This window comes from Tupaia chinensis, unplaced genomic scaffold (genome assembly GCF_000334495.1).
Source record: "Tupaia chinensis unplaced genomic scaffold, TupChi_1.0 Scaffold149131_1, whole genome shotgun sequence".
In the NCBI taxonomy this organism is placed as follows: domain Eukaryota; kingdom Metazoa; phylum Chordata; class Mammalia; order Scandentia; family Tupaiidae; genus Tupaia; species Tupaia belangeri.
Genome location: NW_006208977.1, coordinates 1,017,848 through 1,024,264, shown reverse-complemented (window position 1 = coordinate 1,024,264; position 6,417 = coordinate 1,017,848).

The window sequence follows — 6,417 nt, the reverse complement described above, 5'->3', positions numbered from 1 at the left end:
TCTTTCCCTTCTTTCCTTCTTGCTTTCATTCTCTCTTTTTCCCTCCATGGGACGAATTTTCCTCAGAACTACTATCCGTCATTTGACTGCATGGCCCTTAAAAGAGCTAGACCCACACAATGCCTTTTCATCTTTCCAACTTTTCAACCATTCACTCATTTGGCCATTTTCTGAGTGAGAAAGAAATCTCCATCTGTGCCCGAGAGAACTGGGAATGAGTGTTCTACAGGCTAGTGGTCCATCTGGTCAGCTGAAGAGTAGTTCAGGATTGTAGACTACAAACCCAAGCTCCCATGGCCTATTAAAGCAAAGCATTGCTTAAAACAGCAGAATTAGACATCTTTGACAGATTCATTTTCTGGGAAATGAATTGTTTTGTGAGAGAAAACGATGAGTATCAAGGCTATTTTCTCAAAAAAAAAAAATCATCGCAAATGATTCTCTTCTTTTTATCAAAATATAAGATTACTGTTTAAAAATTCCACTGTGAGTAGTCATGGTTTATAGGCAAGCCCCAAGGGGGTTTTGTAGTGCCAGCGCTTTTATTTAGATCAATCACATTGCCTAAATGTCTTGGTTTTACACCCAGTTTCCTCAATCAAGACTGACTTGGCCCTTCTCTGGGCAAAACGTTTGTTGGCCAGGGCCAGGAGGCAGGCAAAGTACTTTGGGAAGAGAAAGCGTAAGCAGAACAGAAAGCTAAATATAGCACAATTTAGTTAATATTTAACACTTGGTATTTTCATGCAGCAGGTTGAAAATTTAAGATCCATCAGTGGCTAGAAAACCCAACAATATTTCTTTAATATTTTAGTACCTGAAACCACTTAGCAGTAAGGGAAAGGCCGCCCGTTATGAAATGTGTTTAATCATGGAGGACAGGGCCAAATTTCCACTGTTAGGAAAACCAGCCACCCACTGGCTGTTAGCAGGGACATAAGCCAAAACCCACCAGATTGGGAATGTCATTCTGAAGCTAACAGTAGTGATGATTTCTCCTTTCCTTTCCCAATCTTTTTTCAGTAAGGGGCTTCTCAGTGCCCCAGACTATTCCTTAATGATGCCTGGATCTCAGGTCTGGAGTCCACAGTGCTCTCCTTGGATTTGCTGGAGTTCAAGTAGTCATCCTCACCCTGCAGGTCTAGGATCTGGTCCTACTGCCTGCTTCATCATAGCCAGCTTCTCCCAGTTCTGGCAGCTGCTTCACGACCTCCTAAACTTCTCCTAACATTTAATACCTGCTCATGTTACTTAGGACTGTAAGTGGAGTGGAATTATTTAGTTCTTATATCCTCCCAAGAGGTAGGCTTTAAACTGGAATACAGAGATGTTAGCTCTCCATAGTCACTCTACATTCTGCCTCAAGCTGCCTTCTCCTAACACATTGTTCGTGAATTTTTACTAGCCATGGTACAATAAATAGGTAAGTTTGTTCTTTATCCCTAAGACAGAACTCCTAAAGCCCCATGGATTTTTCTGAGCTAGGAGAGCCATTTGTTATTGATAAAGGGCCCCTTTTGATGTAGTTGAGTTTATGACAATGACATGAAGTTTATCAGGAGAAGGGATGGGACTTAAGAGGTTGAGTATGGAGGCTGGTCATCAGAAAACCCATAACTCTAACCATGCAATTAAAGAGTTTAAACTATCAGCTTCACCCCTGAGATGGGGGTGGAGGAGAGGGGACGGAGATTGAGCTAAGTCACCAATAGCCAATTATTTATCCAATAATATCTATGTAATTAAACCTATAATTAAACTGAATTGGTAAATACATCAAAGTGCTAGGAAGATGGCAAGCCAAGAGAGAAAATGGAGACTCTCAGCCACCTCCCTTTCCATACTTTTCCTGTGATCTTTCCATTTAGCTGCTCCTGAGCCATAGCCCTATAATAAATCAGTAGCAGTAAGCAAAGCACTCTCCTGAGTTCTTAAGTTGTTGCAGAGAATTAGTGAACCTAGAGGACTAGGAGTGGGGAGTTGCTTAGAAAACCTTGATTTGTAGTTGGCCAGGGCAGAAATGCAAGGAGCCTGGGGATGTCATTTGTTGCTGGCATGTGAAACGGGAACAGTGTTGGAGAACTGACTCCTTAGCCGATTGGGTCTGCTCTGAGTAGCGTTAGAATCAAATAGAATGGTAGGACAGCCAGCTGGTGTCAGAGAATTGGTGGCAAAAGGACACATTGAAATGACAAACATTCACAAACCATTTGAAAAGGAATGTCTAGGTCCAGGGGCCAGCAGGTGGTGTAGTAGTTAAGGCTCTGGACTCCCACATGGCCGGCCATGGTTTGCTTTCTCTCTTGCCCTTTCTTTTTCTCTCTCTCTGTCTCTCTCTGGTCAAATTAAAACAACGAAAATAATAATAGCAAATATAAATAAATAAATATTTTAAAAAAGAAAGAAAAGGAATGTCTGCCTCTGCCTAAGAAGCATGAGGGCTGGGGAGGTTCCCCACTCACCACTGCTACAATAGGGGATGGAGGAGAGTTGCCAGCTAATAGCTCAAACTATTTTGGCCATCTAAGGGCAACCGTACTTGAAATGTATTACTTGACCAAGTCATTGCCTTGCAATATCTACTTTGTGGGAAATCAATGTGAGCGCCAAGTCATTGCCACCATTCCCACATTCTTGGACTCAGTACAAAGAAAAATTAGGCCTTAGAACAACGTCTGGCATGTTTGAGCTGAAGCTAACGGAGGCTTGGTTAGGCCTCAAGGGCTCTGTCGCTTCTTTGATGCCATGATTCATTCATTGATCTTAGTCAGTTCCACTATTTATATGCTGGGGTTAAAGTCTTGCCCAGGATAACCACAAGAGGCTTCTAGCCTTCATCTATGTAACTTTGGAAGCTTAAGTAAGACTTGTTGGAGTTTTTATATTGAGAGAGAAAAATACAGGGATATAGGGAATTCATTATATGACTCATACATAATCTGGGTTCCCCCCCATCCCTCAGAGAGTGTGATGGGCCTAGAATGCCACAGATTCTGGAGTCTATGAAAGTGTATAATGTTTCCCAGTTCTCCTCATTTCCAGGCACTTATATGAAGAGTCTTCAAAAAGTTCATGAAAAAATGTGTATACTTAAAACACTGCATGGATTTTTCTTTTGAGAGATTTTTGCTATAGGGCATGTGCACTCGCTGGAAAGACAGAGAGCTGCAGAGAGACAGAAAGCGAGAAATCACCCCCCAGGGGAGATGGCCATGCCACAATCCCTTCTCCTCCATTCTCCTCTCAGGATCTTGGGCACTCAGGCACACGTGCCCTGCGTGAGTTTAAGCCACTGGGTCTGGGCCTCGAACCCTGGTCGACTACACGGGAGTCCAGAGACATAGCCATTAGGCTAACTGCTGGTCCCCGACTGCATGGATTTTTTAAAAGATATTTTGCACCAACTTGCGCTTATACTTTGATTCCATCTTTCCATGAACTTTTCAAGGTTCCTTCATATATCCATGGTCTCCTTACTTCTAGCTCCTGCTCCCACATGCTCTCTGTTCTACTCTACATCTTCAGACCCAGACTTAGCCACAGCTCCTTTACAAAGGAGGAGGTGGTGATAGAAGGTAGGAAAAAAAGTTTAAAAAATTATTTCTCGAGTTTATCATAGGAAAGTTTACATAAGTAACCTTCTTCCTATTCCATGTGTTTGTCCTTTCCCCATCTCCCCCTTTCTCCAAAATTGCTATCTCAATTCTACTTAAGAGACTATTTACCCTATGTAATATCATAATTTTTAGTGGAAAAAAATAGAAAGAACAAAAGTGTACACATATATTTAATTTGCAGCAGGGTTAGGGTTATTGTTAGGGTACATGTGCTCATTGGAACAAGACAGAGAGAGACAAAGAAAGTACAAAAGTGGAAGAGTTTGACCTGGTAGGGCCCCAGGATTTGTTTTGAGCTTTTGACCTTTAAGTATCACTTAGGACAGGTCAGCACGTTGGCAAGGCCCCTGCTGTGAGTCCTCCCCCAACCTAGGAATAAAACTTAGGCCGAATTAGCATGTTGGCAGGGCTGCTTGCTATTTGCTCTGGAAACTGTGGTAGCCTTGCTGGGAAGCGACCCCACTCTGACTCCCTGATATACTACTATAAAAAATTACATAGCTCTCTTGAGTATGTGATGAGATTTTCCCAAAAGTCTCCCGACCACTCCCCTCGGCCCTGACCACCTACTGTTAATTACAATGCTTTATCTCTGTGGTCACAATAGAGGGTGTGCCGAAGTTCTATCTAGGCAAAAATAATCTTGACTTTTGGAAGGCCCTTCAAGATACATTTAACATAAACTTAAAAATAATCTTTTCTTTACATAAAATAGGATTAGGCCAAAACTGGCACAGGACACCCCCGCCCTCACTAAGTAAAATAGATAAAGATATTAGGATTCCTTAAGTTAAGTTTTAGATCTCTATAAAACTATATAAATATCATTCTTTATTAAGATCCATAAGAACTAATATCTATACTTAAGATTTTCTTTTCTCAGCATCATGTTCAGTAATCACAAGATGGCTGCCGCCGCATCAGCTGATAATTATCTCTGCTTGCTGGAGCTGCTTTCCCGAAACTGCATTCCATGAAGACCCGCCTACCACAATAGACCCACCCTTAATCCAACCCTAAATGGAACCTATGATTCATATTAAACTGATCATTAGAACATGTAGCCCCTCACCCATTTACTTGCATGTATCACATTTTCAATAAAAAAGCATGATAATTCCTGGCAGGGGTCACTCCTCAGAGAGCAATCTCTGGGGGTGTCCGGCTAAGGACATGCATAAAAAAGGCACCGAGTCTTTAGTCTTCTTCTTTTCCAGTGTTGCCTCCGATTTGTCAACCCACCCCCGCCAAGGCTGGACCCCTGGCAAGAAAGCATTCACTCCCCCAGAGGGATGGTCATGCTGCCATCCATTCTCCTCTGGAGATTTTGGGCACACGCACACATGCATCAAGCTGCTGGGTCCAGGACTCAAACCACAGTCAGTCAAGTGGTATCTATCAATAGCTGCCTTAACCACCACACCACCAGCTAGCCTGAAAAGTGAATATTTGATTCCACAGTTTCCTTTTTCTAAAAAAGGAATAAGAAAAGGGCAAACCATAACATTATAAACAAATAGTTAACTGTAGGAGAAAGAGCAAATAGGGTAAAAGAGATAAGACTTACCTGAAAACATCTGTTTTATAGGTAGGATTTTAGAATCATATTTTGCATAATTAGAAAGCTTAAAAAGTATTCCCTAAATACCAAAAGTAAAACGTGATAAATGGACCTGAGTATATATACCGTTGGTGCCATAACCACAAGATAATAATTTGAGTGTGACATTTTTGTGTGAGATAGCCTAAGGCTAAAAGAGCTGAGAAAAGAAAAAAGAAAACCTTGAGGAATCACACCACCCATAGCAAAGTTTGTGCATTTTTATGCTGAGCTTGCAATACAGTGGATACATTAAATGCATGGTTGTGTTGATGTCATTGGAAACTGAGTATTAGTACAGTTGAAAGGATATGTAGATTTAAGATTCATAATGCTAAGTAAGAACTCCACAGTTTTGAATTTAAGTGAGAAGTATGGTTCTGAATTCTTAATACATTGTAACTTAATGATCATGTATTCCTTAGTTCTGGCCACTGGAAAGATCTATTGGGTCATCGTGAAAGTCTTCATGCAGTTTTGCATAGAAAAACAGAAAACTACATAATGACTTTCCCCACGACCTAATAGAAACAATGGCCAATGCTTTAGCAATGAACACTCATATTGAGAGCTCTAAGTACCATTTTCCACACTTAGAGGATCCTTAGAGAAATGGCTGATTTCAGGACCAAAGCAGGAAAAATTTAAGATGAGCCTGGAATAGTTGTCATTTGGGAAAGCAAGAATACTATCCAAAACTACTAGAGCTGACAGGCACAGTGGCCTAGGGGTTAAGGGAGCCAGATGCCACATGGCCAACCATGGTTTGAATCCCATTTCCAGCAATTTAAAAACACACCATGCATATATGTATGTGCCCCAAATCCCAACAGGATGGAGACATAGAGAAGGGATTTCAGTGTGACTATGCCCTATTGTGGGAGTGCTTTCTCCCTCTTTCCTGTACCTACTGTCTGTTTCTCTCTGGCAAGCACACACATCCTCTGACCATAAGGAAAAACATACTAGGGCTATATCAGAAAGACTCTGTCTATGGTTTAGACTGTCAATGCATGATAGGGACAATTTGAATATCAATAAAAGTAATAACTGAGATTATTTGAAATACATCAAATGGGACCAGCAGGTGGTGCAGTGGTTAAGGGGCACTGGACTCCCACATGGCTGACCACGGTTCCATTCCCCGACCTGACAGCTTGCTTTCTCACTTTCCTCTCTCTCTCTCTCTCTCTCTCTCTC